Genomic DNA, 14,332 nt, shown 5'->3' with positions numbered 1-14,332 from the left:
CCCTCAGTGCAGGCCTCCTGCAGCACCACCCAATCCCTCTTCTTCCTTTCAAAGCCAACATTTTCAAAGCCTGTCTACACTCAGTATCCCCAGATCCCCACCTCCTACAGCTCCTGCACCCGTTCATCCCAGTCTGGCTTCTGCTCCAACATCCCACCAAAACTGCCCTGGCTAAATAAAGTGCCGAATATCCTCCTTGTCGCTTCCCACAGCAACAATGGACACCGCTGGCCATTCCTCCTACTGAGGTGGACTCACCCTGGCCTCTGTGATCTGACACTGTCCTGCTTTTCCTTCCCTCTCATGGACTGCTCTTTTTCTGGCTCCTTTATAGGCTCATCTTCCTTGACTCAGCTTTCAAGGTGAGTTCCTCAATCTCATCATGCCTTAAATCAGATACAATCCGGACAAAAAAATGTCCCTCTAGCCCAGACCCCTCCAAAGCCCCCCACATACCTGCCTACTTGGTACCTCAGAGGCACGTCAAACGCTACATGTCCAAGACTGAACTCATGATCATGCCCACTCTCCAGACCTGGTTCTTATCCAGTGTTTCATGTCTCAGGAGAATCCAGGGGGACAAACTAGGGTGAGTGGGGTGGCCTTTGCTTTTATGCACACAGCACAAGGCTAGGCAGACAGTGGGTGCTCACTAATGTTGAGTTCAACAGAAACACGCCTTGTCACCCACTTCCTAAAAATAGCCATGACCTTTTAGGTGGACACAGCACGCTCACATCTGCTACCACCAGCCCCCCCACAAAAACAACCTCTCCCGCCCCCCCCCCCCCCACCCAGAGATGCCACTCGCGGGCTTAACCTGCCACATGCTCCCTCCACCCTGCTACCCTCCTCTGGGTTTCTCCTCTCCACCTTCACTCAGATTCCTCTCATCTTCACTGTCCTCCTGGCCAGCCTCTCCCCAGGCTGTAGGTGTCAAAGGCTGGAGCCACGGGACTTCCCTCTCAATTTCAGGAGCAATTCTTCCCTTCTTTTCTGCTAAGGCGTGGCACTTTCAGGAGCACAAGCCCATGGAAGACCAGACACTAAGGGATCACAGAACCAGGACTCAACCACCTGTACACTCCAATCCCGTTTCAAGTTTCCTTGCAGTAACACCCTCAGGGGTATCAACATTGTCATCACTACATCCTAACTGATCTTAAACTCCCTTTGCAAACAGTTTCTGCAATCAACCATCTGAGGTAGGCATTTTTACCATTCAGAACACTTGGGACCCTGTGTGGCTCCATGGCTTGTCCCAAGTGACCCACAACGGATGAGAACTCTATCGACTCCTCTTTTGCCCTCACCCCGTTACTTTCTCCCATCAGTGTATCTGAGTCACGGTTCAGGCGGTACTGTTAGGATCCTCCCAAATACAAGCCACCGGGTGACATCAGACGGTTATTTTGTGGGGCAAAGGGGCCAGAGTCAGTAGGCCTACGGTGGTACGGCGGTAGTTATTAGAAAGTTCCACTGAGTTTCAACAACTCCCTTTAACAATGCAAATTTCCAACAAAGAAACTTCAGTTTTTTTCATTTCCCCTAAGGGCTTTCCTATCTAGGATCATTCAAACTCCCAGTGCTCCAGGAGACAATAGCATCAAGAAGGTGCTGTAGAGAAAAATCCGGGGAAACCTGTCGGCTTGCCTGGTTGTGATTGTGTAGCACACCCGCACACAGACTCCTCCCTGAGTGCTCCCCATGGGACCAAGTGCCCGGAGCTGCTCAGGCTTAAGGGGGAAAGACAGAAGCTAAGGAGAGAGAGAAGGAAGTGAATCCAAGGGGAAGGAGGGGGAGTTCCAGAAAGGCTCTGGGTCCTCTGAACATCCAGCACTCAGCACAGATTTTGTTTCTACATTTACCTCCTGCCTACACTGGCTTCCCCGCCCCCCCGCCTCCCCTTCACCCCCCCACCCCACCCCCCCCTGTTCTGCAGTGAACAGCAAATTGCCAAGAACCCACACTAACCTATTCTGGCTAGATTCTTACTGCTGTCACCAGGAACTACCCATCCTCCCCTGAATCACAAGACCAAGGCATCACTAATCGATCTTGGCCTTCTAGGTACAGCAATCCAGGATGGGTTCTGTCACCCTTGCCCTGGCTACATAAGGGAATCAAAGAGGACTCTCAGCCATCTCCTACTCTCACCTCTCAGTCTGAACTTAATTCTATTTCATTCTCCTTTTTTTTTTTTTTTAAACCAATCCAAACCCAGCCTTCAAGGTCTAATATCAAAGAAAACCTTGCTTCTCTGGCCTGCCTCTTTCAAGCAGCTAACATCTGCTGAGCACACACATTAGGCAAGGCCCATCCTGGGTATTGTGAGACCAGAGATGGATAAGAAACAGACCCTACCTTCCAAAGAGGAAGGACAGGGCAGAGACAAGACATGTGGTCATACAAATACCAAGCAAGGTGAGTACTGAACAGTGGTGCCAAAGGAGTGGAGGAGGAGGACTTTGTGGGCTCAGGGGATGTCGTGTCCCTTTCTGCTAGGAGGAGGCACTCGGATGGCTCTCAGGAGGGTGGTGAATAATGGGCAGAAATGGGGAAGGAGGGCATTCCAGGAGGACAGAACGACATGAACTGAAACAAAGGAACTGGCAGAAGGGCAGTTCAATCTGAACCTTCAGCTGCACGAAAGAAACAACAGCTATTATTATTGTATTATTATTATGGCTGACACAGATTATGACTTATGAACCAGGCCCTGCTGTAAGCTTTATCTACTGTGGGTGCTATCCACCTGGAGCACAGGGGTATGGTGTACCAGTCACCAGTTCAGGTCAACGCCTGGGTTGTATGGTTGCAATATAATAACTCACTGAATTCTCAGTGACCCTGTAAGGTAGGTACTATTATTACCTTCACTTAAACGATGAGGAAACCAAGGCACGGAGACTAGTAAGAGACAAGATTCGGGAGGGATGCGGGACCCCAGGGACTGAGCACCCAATGCCAAAGCAACAAATTTCCCTGGCACCTCACTTGGCCGGTCTTCTCAGCGACCACCTAGAAGCACAGAGAGTGCCTCTGAGGGAAGGAGCACTGTCAATCCTCCTGGAATCCCCAACAATTGACTTTAGCAAGGAAGGAATGAAGGAACATAATGAGAGCCATTTAGGAGTGAGCAAGAGAACACACCCTGCCGGTCCAGCTCCTGGACTCAGCCCTGCCCTCCCCTGCAAGTTTTGTTCCTCGTTTTGCGAGCAGGGAAGAGGCTCACCCCCACGGCACCAGTCCATGCCTAGGTCAGGGCAGCCAGGAGCAAAGCGGGGGCTCAGGAGAGAGAGCAGAGTGTCTGGCTACCTAGGATACCCAGAGTGTCTTAAAACACCCAATCTCCATAGCAAGGTCACTGATGGGGAGAGGAGGGGGGGGACATAAATGCTCCCGGGGCCAACTGTAACTGTCTTGGGCTAGAATTGGCTAGCTTAACTCCCCTCCTCGGAAGGGGAACTTCACAACTGTCCTTTAAGCCAATAGACTTGGTTTCTGCCTATTTAAGCCTTCAAAGGGCTGGGTAGGGCCCAGGGGGAGAGAAAAGTTCAAGAACCCCTCCCTGAAACTGTGCTCGAGGGGAAAAGCAGAGAAGGTAAACACACTGGTGAACACAGTACCCCGGACGGTTCCGCATTCTCTCAAAGTGCCTTACAAACACTCTCCAACGGCGGCAGCTCCCAGGATTTGCGTCCTCCCAGGTTCAGAAGGAAAGTTCCTGAAGCCAGCCTCCCCTACTAGCTCTCCTTAGCACAAGCCTTTCCGGGAAGGGCACACACACTCTCGAGAACTCAGCTAGGTCAGAGGGGCCCGGGCCATAGGCCATCCCCATACCAGCCAGTCGCCTTCTGGTCACAGATTCACCCGGTCCCAAGTTCACCCAGTCGTCTCACGCCGACCCCGAACCTGCAGAGCCCCAGACCCCTGCCGAGCAACACAATCACGTGGTCCTGGCTACGGGGGCCCGGCCTATGCACCTCCCACCCCACAGGGAGGGCAGCCATCTACTGACAGCCAGGCCGACGCAGCCCGTCCGGAACCGACAGCCCGACACCATCATCCCCCCCCCCCACCATGCCTTGCAACCAGGAAGCCGCAGGGCGGGGGCGAGAGCGAGCGCGGGGTAGTCCCGGGCCTCACCGGGCGGGCCACCACGCACTGCAGCCGCCCGGTCTCTGCCGCCGCCCCGCCGCGGGTCGGGCAGCCCTCACTTACCTGGCCACTGACCACAGGGGTGGGGGCCGCGAGGGACAAAGGGGGCCGCAGGCAGCGGCGTCTCTCTCCGCGGGCGTCCGGCCGCGGCGCCTTGGTCGGCCTGGAGCTCTGTCCCACTCCGGCTTTCTGGGCACTCGGGGCACTTCGGGCACTTGGGCTCCGCAACACCCAGGGCGGGGCGGGAGGAGGAGCCGGGCGGGCGGAAAACTCGGCTGGGCCCCAGCGCGCCCCGGGGCGGAGCCGCTCGCACTGGGGGCGGGGCGGGGCTGGGGGCGGGGCCGATGTGCGGCCCCGCCCCTAGGTCCTAGCCCAGAGGGCTGAAGAGCTGAGAGCTGCCTCCTGAGGCCGGGGAAGAAACACTCCGGCTTGCCGGCTCTCTTTAACCCGCAGGGGATCCCGCGGGCTCTCGGAGGTCGGCGAGAAGTAGCAGCTCCGCCCGCCTTCTCCGACGGTCTCGCTCTCCGCCGGGCACGCCCTGCGCCGCGATCTCGGGGCGGGCGTTCCCCAAGCCCGCTCTGGCCTGTGTACCGTTGTTAGCGACTCTCCTTAAGGTAAAGAACACTTTGCACGCTAAAATGGCCACGCAACCGTATGGAAATGGTGGGGGTAGGGCGAGTGGCTGTACAGTGGAGAAACCCAGCAAACTACCTTAGCCAGGTGATCAAGGTCAACATCAAGGGAGAGAAATCAGCGGTGAGAGTAGGTGCCGATTGTGGTCTTCCTCCCAAGAATACATATTCCCAGTCTATGGGAAAAACACCAGCCAAACCCTGGTTGAGGGATGTTCTACAAACTACTTGGCCAATACTCCTCTAAATTGTCAAGGTCATCAAAACCAAGGAAAGTCTGCAAACACGTTGTTACAGCCAAGAAAGCCTACGGAGATAGGAAAATAATGTAGTGTGGTATCCTGGATGGGATCCTGGTAAAAGGACATTAGGTAAGAACTAAGGAAATCTGAATAAAGTATGGACGTCAGTTAATAAGGCATCAGTATTGGCTCATTCATTGTAGCAAAAGCACCATACTAATAGAAGATGCTAATAATAGAAGAAACCAAGTATTAACTTCTCATTTTTTTCTGTAATTAGAAAACTATTTTTTTTTAATGTTTATTTTTGAGACAGAGCATAGCAGGGGACAGACAGAGAGAAAGAGGGGGACTCAGAATCCGAAGCATGCTTGGGGGTTGGGGGAGAGCTCGAGCTCACCAACTATGAGAACATGACCTGAGCCCACTTCAGACGTTTAACCGATTGGGCCACCCAGGTGCCCCAATATAAAAACTATTCTTAAAAAGAATAGTTAAAATTCTTAAAAATTTTTTTTTAAAGTTTATTTTTGAAAAAAATGTTACACAGGTAATAAATGAACAAATGGTAATTTAAAAGCAGTTTTTAGAAACTGAAATTCTTACTCTCCCAAGACTTTTAGGCGTGCCCTTCCAGATCCTTCTCTCTGCAACACTCTACTTCTACTCTAGGTGAATATATTCACCTAGATGTACTGTTTAAAATGATAATTGCAGTAATTTTTTTTTTCAATGTGTTTTACTCATTGCATCTTGCAGGGTCTTTCCCCGCAAGCGTACCTTGATCTACTTGATTCTTCCTAAGGATTGCACGGTGCGCGCCATCGTGCGTGTCACCTAGCTCCTTAGGGAAGGACATTTAGGTTGCTGCAGGTTTGGGGCTATTGCAAACAGCGCTGCTGGTCTTGTTTCCATTTTTTCAGAGCGCACGGAGTGGGAGAGACTGGGCGCAGTAGGCCAAAGGGGAGACTCTGGCCTCGGCTCTGCAGGGGGCAGGGGTGCGGGTGCCTTGCGGCAGCCGCGCCCTCCGGCAGCCTGCTGCCTCCAGACTCCGAACCCCGGGGACCCAGTCATTTTCCACGGCCTCTGCAACACCCCTCCCTGCAAGGCGCGGCCCGTTTTCGGAGCTGGACTGCATTTTTTAGAGATGAGTGGCCGGGTGAGCCTGAAACCCTGGCCAAAGGCTCCAGTGCGACACGGAGGAAATGCCCCGCCCCCACCCCCAGCAGAAGAGAGGCCGAGGTCAGTGGCACCTGGAGACTCTGCCAAAGTTGGGAATTACTGCGGTGGGGGCGTCCGCGGCGACACAGGAACGGGCGTCGGGGTGAAGTTCCCACCGAGCCCGCGGGGTTCCGAGGAAGCTTCCGTTGCCCGGCGCGCTCTGGGCCGGGGGTTTTGTCGGGGAAGGTCACCTGGCGCCCACCAGGCCTCTGCCTGGGCACCCTGCCCCGGCGCCGCGCGTCCCGGCGGCCTCAAAGGCAAGCTTCTTCGAATGGCTCACTTTTTTCGTAGATGAGCGACTGCCTCTTTAAATACTACCTTAAAAAAAAATAATAAACAAATCAGGGTTGGAATTCCTTCTGCACGTAGCACACACTTTCTGGCATCGCAACTGAGCTCTTCAAGGCCAGGATGGTGAATAGCTACCACTGTGCTCCCCTTACTGTGACTCAACCGTTTACTTTCAACAAACGTGTGTGGAGCTCCGACTCGGTGGGAACACTTGGGTGGGGGAAACGACTCTAGGTTTGGTGTGCAAACACCTGGGTTCTGTCACTTGAAGTTACATGTTCTTTGAGCCTTGGTTTTCCCGCCTAGAAAATCTTCAAAATGATCTCTGAAAACCTGTAATCACTGCTTCATCGCTGAAAGGAGCTGCTAACAAGCATCAAACGAGGTAAGGGAGAGTAAGTGCCTTATGATAAGTCCGGGGCTGCACAGCCCCGAATAATAGTAGGAGACTCTTCTGATCGTCCTTACATTGAGTCATTCGACAATGATTGAGTATGGCCAATGTGACAGCCCTCTGCTGGGTGCCACAGAGAGGGACAAAAGGAAATTCTCTTGCTCTAGACTCCCATCTCTTCTCATGTGGGGAAACAAATCATAAATACCTCACAGAATACAGGCTTGTAAAAAGAATCATTCTGGGTGGATGAGCAGCCAGTGTAGAGGATGGGATGCAGAACGGCTTCTTCTGATCTGTCTGGCCAGACTTTTCAATCGACTTTTAATTTTCAAAATCATGTTTATTCTCCCCCCCGCCCCCAAGTATCTATTGCTTTCATTTCTGCTTTTTATCTTTGTGGGTTTGTTCCTTCTTTCTTTGGATTTGCCCTAGTGCTCTTTCTCTGGTTTCTAGAGTTGAACTTTAGGGCCATTTATTTTCCAAATCTTTCTGTTGTTGCTTTGTAATAAATATATATAAGACTATAAATCTCCCTCTACATCCTGCTTTAACTACATATCACAAGTTTTTAATATGCCATGCTTTTGTTATCTCTCAGTTATAAATATTTTGGTGTTTTTTTTTTCTCTTAGGATTTTATCCCTAATTCATGGATTATTTAGAAGTGTGTTTCCATTTTTGTTTCACAGTCATGGCTTTTTAAGAAAACATTTTGTCGTAGATTTCTAATTTTAATGCTTGGAGATGAGAAAATGTGCTCTTTTTAGAATTTGTTGAGACTTCTTTGTGACCTGATAGACAGACTTTTTTTTTTTTAATGTCCCAGTTTTTGTAAAGGCACAAGATTCTAGTATTTCTCCATCCACTTTGCTAATCTGGTTATTTAGCTTGTTTATACCCCAGGCTTTTTTCCATTCAATCTGCTGATTTCTGAGAGAGTCAATTTAATGTTTTCTGCTTTTATTGTACTTTACCAGTGTTCTCTATAATTTGGTCTCATTTTGCATTATAATTTTGAGAACAAATTATTAGGTTCACGTAAGTTCATAATCGCTTTATCTTTTGATGACTTATCTTCTTTTATTGCTTTTCTCCTTGAAAAATTATGATGCCTGATATTAGTATTGCTATCTAAGATAGTATTTGTCTCGTATGTTTTTCCTCTCTTTTTTCAGGCTTTACTCTTCTTTAGGTTCGTCTCCTGGAAATGACATACAATTTTTTGTACCAATCTTAAAAAAAAATCCATCTGAGTATCTGCTCTTTTTTAAGTTTATCTGTTTTGGGGAGAGAGAGAGGGAGGGGAGGAGAGAGAGAGGGAGACAGAGAATCCCAAGCAGGCCCCACATTGTCAGCGCAGAGCCTAACCCAGGGTTCAACTCACTAACAGCGAGATCATGACCTAAGCTGAAATCAAGAGTCAGATGCTTAACTGACTGAGCTACCCAGGTGCCCTCTGAGTATCTGCTTTTAATTGGTGAGTTTAGTTTATATGAATAATGATTACAGAAATATTTGGACTTATTTCTGCCCCTTGTTTTGGTTACACACACACACACACACACACACACACACACACACTCAGGGCTGGTATTCACCTAAAACACATTAATAAAATGTGTAAATTGTAAAAAATTGAAATTCTTTCATCCTGCTTGGTAAATAGCTGTTGCCTTGAGACCTCACAGGGCCCCCACCCCTGACATTCCCCTGACCTAGCAACGAAAGGGGCAATGCTTATCAGAGGGGACCTACAGCACCTTTTCCAACTTTCTAATTGGTCAGCAAACAGGCCATGCAGGTAGCTTAATATTTTGAATATCATGTGAATTATACTTTCTCCTTGTTTCCTTTTTTTTTTCCTTTCCTACTTCCCTTTGAATTGTTTGAATTTTCTTTGGTTAAACAGAGAGGTGATACTAGAATTAAAAATGTATGAATAAATAACTACTTACAAGACACCCTTCCCAGGATATCCCTCAAAAAATTCAAATTTATAATGTCAAAAAATGAACCATCTTCTCCCCTCAACCTGCTTTTCTTCTTGGGTTCTGTATCTCTGGTGAGATACCACAGTAGTGTCCCTCACGTCTGTGGGCTCCTCATGGGAGAGGCTTGGCAAACTTTTCTGTGGTCTAATGTTCTTGTAGAGTTTGCAAACGTAAGCTATTTTAAGTACAAACAGTTAAGACATCTGGCTCTTTCTACCCTGAGTTCTCCAAAACCCTCTCGTGTTGGAGGGGCCATAGACATTTTTGGGATTTAGCTAAAAAAAATAAAAATAAAAAAATAAAGTGAGCTGGAGATACACTTAGTTAGGGCTTAGTAGGAAATGTTTATGCCGTGTGCAATCACTTCTGTGTGTACTTAACATTATTGCTAATCTTCCCATGTAGAAAATGGTTTCTATGGACGTGGCTCTGATTCAGCCAGCAAAACCAGAGATGGCTCAATAACAAACATGTCCTGTAACACCTGTTTTCAGAAATATGCGGAAACAAGATTTGACATCTTCGGAACCAGAAACTAGTCTATGGAAAACTCTTCCAACCATTGTACGTATGGAGTTTTAAGCATGTAAGTCTATTCTACTCCACGCCTGTTTAAAATGGAAGCTCTCTCTTATAAGGAATATACTCAATAAGGCAACGTAGACAATTGTAATATACAAAGAGATATAAATACATCTTTTTAAAAAACGGTTTCAAGAAATATATTTTACTAGAATTCTGTGTAATAAGGCACAAACTGTAGGAGTGCAGTGTGTGAATTAAATGCTTTCTGCACCTCACTGTGTCACATCTCAACTTATGCCATGTGTTTTATACTGATGGAGTCTGTAAATTCTAGATGCGCACACCAAGAAAGACAAAATTTTAGCATGACTTTTTTTTTCTTAATGTTTATTCATTTTTGAAAGAAAGAGCGCAAGTGGGGGAGGGGCAGAGAGAGAGGGAGACAGAGGATCCAAAGCAGGCTCTTCACTGACAGCACAGAGCCCGATGTGGGGCTTCAGTCCACAAACCAAGAGATCATGACCTGAGCCGAAGTCAGACGCTCAACCAACTGAGCCACCCACGTGCCCCTAGGATGACTTTTATATGAACTACATCAGATGATACAAAACTCAATTTACCACTACGATAAGAACATCCATGACAAGCTGGAAAATACGGTATCGATTCAAGAAATATTTAAGATTAGACATTGCACAAGAAAACTTAAAATGCCTAGAAATCTCCTGGCCCAGGACACCTGGCTGGCTCAGTCAGTAGAGCATATGACTCTTGATCACAGTGTTGTGAGTTCAAGCACCACACTGGGCGTGGAGCCTACTAAAAAAAAATAAAAATAAAGAAGTAACAAGGTCTGTTTCTATAGCCTTCTTGGCTTTAAAGTTCCTATCTGGTGATAAGGATGTCTTTTTACTTCTTAGCACAGGGAGGGTACCTTTTGTATGGGAGATTTGTTTCCTGCTCTCCGGGGGACGGAGGAGGGTCTAAGTGTCTTGCACCTGCTGCTTCCCAAGTAGCTTCAAATATCAAAACAATCTATATTCCATTGGGGTACCTTTTGGGCAGCCTGCCCCTCACCCCTACAACATGACTCTACCAGCAGTATTAATTGTTTGCAACTCAAGTAGCTTACTTGTGCAAATTCTACAAAACCATATGACCGTACTAGAAGAAGATTGGCATCCCTTTCTATTCTACGGAAGAAAACATACTATCAGAAAAGCCTCCCTATAGATAGATTTCTCTGCGTTTTTTGCGTCTGACCCATACTCTCCTCCTCTTAAGCACCGCTGTTGTAGTTTCCAGGCCCTTGTGGTTTCTCACCTGGACTCCTGCAGGGCCTTTCTAACTGCTCTTACTGGCCCCAGTCTCATTCTCCTCAGATCTGTCCTCCAGGGCGGTATAAGATGCACATGTGACTGTGTCACTCTTTTAGGCCCATCGTGAGCTCTCCAGGATGAGGTTAAGCTCTTACCCTGCCCCATCAGCCCATGTCCCGCCTCTCCTTTTGCAATGCAGGCAAGTCTTGCCTCTCTCAAAATGTCGACTTGCTTACAATCCATCCTCCCCGTCCTACCCTGCCATGTCCCCATACCTTTGCTCACGCTGTCCCCTCAGCCTGCAGAAGCCTTTTCTCCGCTTTTCACCTTGGTTGCTCCTACTCATCCTCCAAGACTCTGCTTAACTGTCATCTTTTCTAGAAGCTCTCTGACCTCCTCTTTCACCCTAGTGGACTGAACACCTGCTCTCGTCTCTCTCCGCAGCCCCAAACTCCAAAAATGAGAGGAAAGGACAAAAGTTGGTATTTTTAAAAAAGAGGACAAGGAATGTTCAGAGGAGCAGAAGCACTGAGCAATTTCTGAGAGACTGAAAGTAGACAGGATGAGATATAACATTTCAGCCGAGCACATGAGCAAACGGTGCTTATATTCTGGAGTGTGTATCCTGTACTGTACATTATACCTCATATTCTGGAATGCGTATACTGTACTATATATTACAGAAGCAGGAGCAGCAACAAGGACACTCCATGCCTGAGGTGGGGGAGGCCTGGGACAAGAAGGAGCTAACGGGCTATTGATTGGCAGGTGAGATAAGCAGCCCTTGGGAGCAGCTAGATGAGTGGACTCCTCAACATCTCCTTAAATCCAACCTTGGAGACAAGATGGCCGTGACAGGAGTATCTGTCTCTAGGTATGAAGGAGTGAAGATAGGACGAGGCCCAGATGGATGGCAAAGCCAAGGAAGAAAGGGTAGCAGCTAAGCTCCAAAGACCAAGTATGAGAGCATCCACCCAAGGATCCATCCTGCCCATCCTGCACATTCTGAATGTGTGGTGCACACATTTGCAAAGTGGCTTTCACCCCTTCATCACAGTAAGTTACGCAAACAGATCTTTTTTGCAGGAAATCTCATGGCCAAACATGAGTTCACTACCAAAAAATTAAATACCCTTTGAGAAGCACCAACACCATGAAAGGAAGATTTATAACTGAAGAAACATAATCATTGCTAATGTTTACTGAGCATTTATATGCCAGGCACTATTCTAAACATATTGAATATATTTATTAAAAAAAAAAAATTTAAGCTTATTTGTTTTGGGAGGGGGGAACAGAGAGAGAGAGGGAGAGAGAGAATCCCAAGCAGGCTCTGCACCATCAGAACAGGGCCTGACGTGGGGCTCAAACTCATGAACCGTGAGATCATGATCTGAGCCGAAATCAAGAGTCAGATGCTTAACCGACTAAGCCAGCCACAGTGCCCCATATTACATGTATTTAAACTTTAGGGACACCTGGATGGTTCAGTCAGTGAAGCGTCTGACTTCGGCTCAGGTCATGATCTCACAGTCTGTGAGTTCGAGCCCGCATAGCGCTCTTTGGTGACAGCTCAGAGCCTGGAGCCTGCTTCGGATTCTGGGTCTCCCTCTCTCCCTGGCCCTTCCCCTCTCGCGCTCTGTCTCTCTCTCTCAAAAATAAATAAACATTGAAAAAAATGTAAAAACTTTAACCCTACCAGAAATCTTTTAGGGTAAGACTATTTTTATCCCATTTTACAAAGGGGTAAGCTAAGGTGTAAGTGATTAAGTAACTTCCTGCAAAGCCATACAGCTTTACAGCCATACAGCCATACAATTCTTCCTGCCTCCAGAGTCAAAGATTAAAAAAAGCAAATAGGACAACTGGTACTGAGCTTTGAAGTAAGTATAACTAATTTTCTCAAATAAGAGAAGATGAAAAAGAACCAATTAGAGATGTTGGAAATGAAAAATATATTTATTTAAAAAAATTTTTTTTAATGTTTATTTTTGAGAAGGAGAGAGAGAGAGAGACAACGTGAGTGGGGGAGGGGCAGAGAGAGAGGGAGACCCAGGATCTGAAGCAGGCTCCAGGCTCTGAGCTTTCGGCACAGAGTCCAACATGGGGCTCGAACCCATGAACCGTGAGATCATGACCTGAGCCAAAGTTGGACGTTTAACTGACTGAACCACCCAGGCATCTCCAAAAATATATTTATAATTAAAGAAAGAAAACCACGCCAAGTGGATGAGCTAAGTAGTAGAACGTATGCCCCTGAAGAACAAATGAACTAGCAGATTGGACGAAGCAATTTTCCCTGAAAACAGAAGGGGATTAATAAATAGAATGGAGAAAAGATAACAGACATGGAAGATAGTTCCAGAAGGGCCATGATCCATCCATTAGGTGTTGTAGAAAGAGACTAGAGCAATGGATGTCCAGTGAAATGTGGTTGATTGGCAACACAAGTTTATTTCCTCTCCCTCCCCAAATCCCAACACCACGGCAATAGAAGAAACCCGCAAAAACAAAAGGAACAAGAGAAAAGAAAATGGTAGACAAAATTTCAACACACTTTTTGAAGACAGAAATTATATGGAGGAGTGGTAACTGATTCGATAGAATGGAGGATGCTTTAACTTGGGTGCACTAGAGGGAGAAATCAAGAAGTCAGCTGATTCTCCCCACCCACCCCCAGAATCTCAGCCAGGCTTAGCCTTACAGATGTAAGCTAGAGTATGAGGCTGCAATGAGTATGGGAACAGGGACATAGGCAGAAACCCTACTCATTTTCCCTGCCCCCTTCAGCAGAGGTTCCCCCCACCTATGGAGAAAGGGGACTCATTTGTCATATAAATTGAACTGTGGGGACTGCAGAATGGGACATGTAAGGCACAATGAATTTGTGAGGAGGAAGTAGAGTATGGGGCTAAATAAGGATCCAACCAAAATCTGCATATTGAATGCTGGGACCCTAGTCTCCAAGAAGTAGGCAATCCGCAAACAGGGAACTGAAGGATTCCCCTGGGGAGAAAATGAGCCGCCCAGACAAATGTCCTCCACTGGCTGATATTTACTGATTCCCTCAACGCAAAAGCTGATTGATGCTTAAACACCCTCCAGTGAACACCATTGGTCAACAAGCCCTACAGCCATGCAGATTCCATTTACCATTGTGTGCCTCATCCCTAAATGCGAATGTCCAGCCTAGGATCACCATCCTCGGAGGAAGGCCTCTGAAGAGGGTGACCAACCGTCCTGGTTTGCCAGGGACCAAGGGGTTTCCCAGGACACGGGACATTCCTTACTAAAACTGGAAGGTGTCTGGCAAGCCAGGATGAGCTGGTCGCCCTACTCCACATGTATAATCGAGATCCATATGCTTGGCTTTTGCTTAATAATCTGCAAGCCTGGCCCACTTGCCCAGCTCACAGCCTGTGAGCACAGTCATCTGCTATAATTTGTAGGGTGTGGTGGCAAAATCTGCCAAAAGTTATATTAAATGGTTCGTGACTTTTGCTGATCCTTTTCCAGCCTTTGACGTGATATAGAGGGGAAAATAGGGACTATG

The 14,332-nt window shown here is 47.6% G+C and overlaps 1 protein-coding gene and 1 long non-coding RNA gene across 12 annotated transcripts in view; one reads left to right on the top strand and one right to left on the bottom strand.

The window, feature by feature from the left end:
- The window catches only part of ANXA11 (annexin A11), a 45,200-nt gene extending 40,791 nt beyond the window's left edge, over positions 1 to 4,409 (bottom strand). The window contains exon 1 of the mRNA XM_042909162.1: positions 4,225 to 4,409. The gene's annotated coding sequence lies outside the window, so the exon portion shown is untranslated. The remainder of the gene's footprint in view (positions 1 to 4,224) is intronic.
- Positions 4,410 to 4,474: 65 nt separating this feature from the next.
- LOC122202705 overlaps positions 4,475 to 14,332 on the top strand; it is a 32,769-nt gene continuing 22,911 nt past the window's right edge. For 3 of the 11 annotated variants that reach the window (XR_006194824.1, XR_006194826.1, XR_006194822.1), the window contains exons 1-4: positions 4,479 to 4,775; positions 6,854 to 6,932; positions 9,341 to 9,521; positions 11,224 to 11,835. This is a non-coding gene — a long non-coding RNA (uncharacterized LOC122202705). Of the gene's footprint in view, positions 4,776 to 5,958; positions 6,278 to 6,853; positions 6,933 to 9,340; positions 9,522 to 11,223; positions 11,836 to 14,332 lie in introns of all 11 variants that reach the window. The other 8 variants (XR_006194818.1, XR_006194815.1, XR_006194823.1 and 5 more) reach the window with 7 other exon arrangements.

This window comes from Panthera leo, chromosome D2 (assembly GCF_018350215.1).
Source record: "Panthera leo isolate Ple1 chromosome D2, P.leo_Ple1_pat1.1, whole genome shotgun sequence".
Taxonomy (NCBI): Eukaryota; Metazoa; Chordata; class Mammalia; order Carnivora; family Felidae; genus Panthera; species Panthera leo.
Note: the sequence above shows the minus strand (reverse complement) of the source record. Positions and strands in the feature narration are given on the sequence as shown.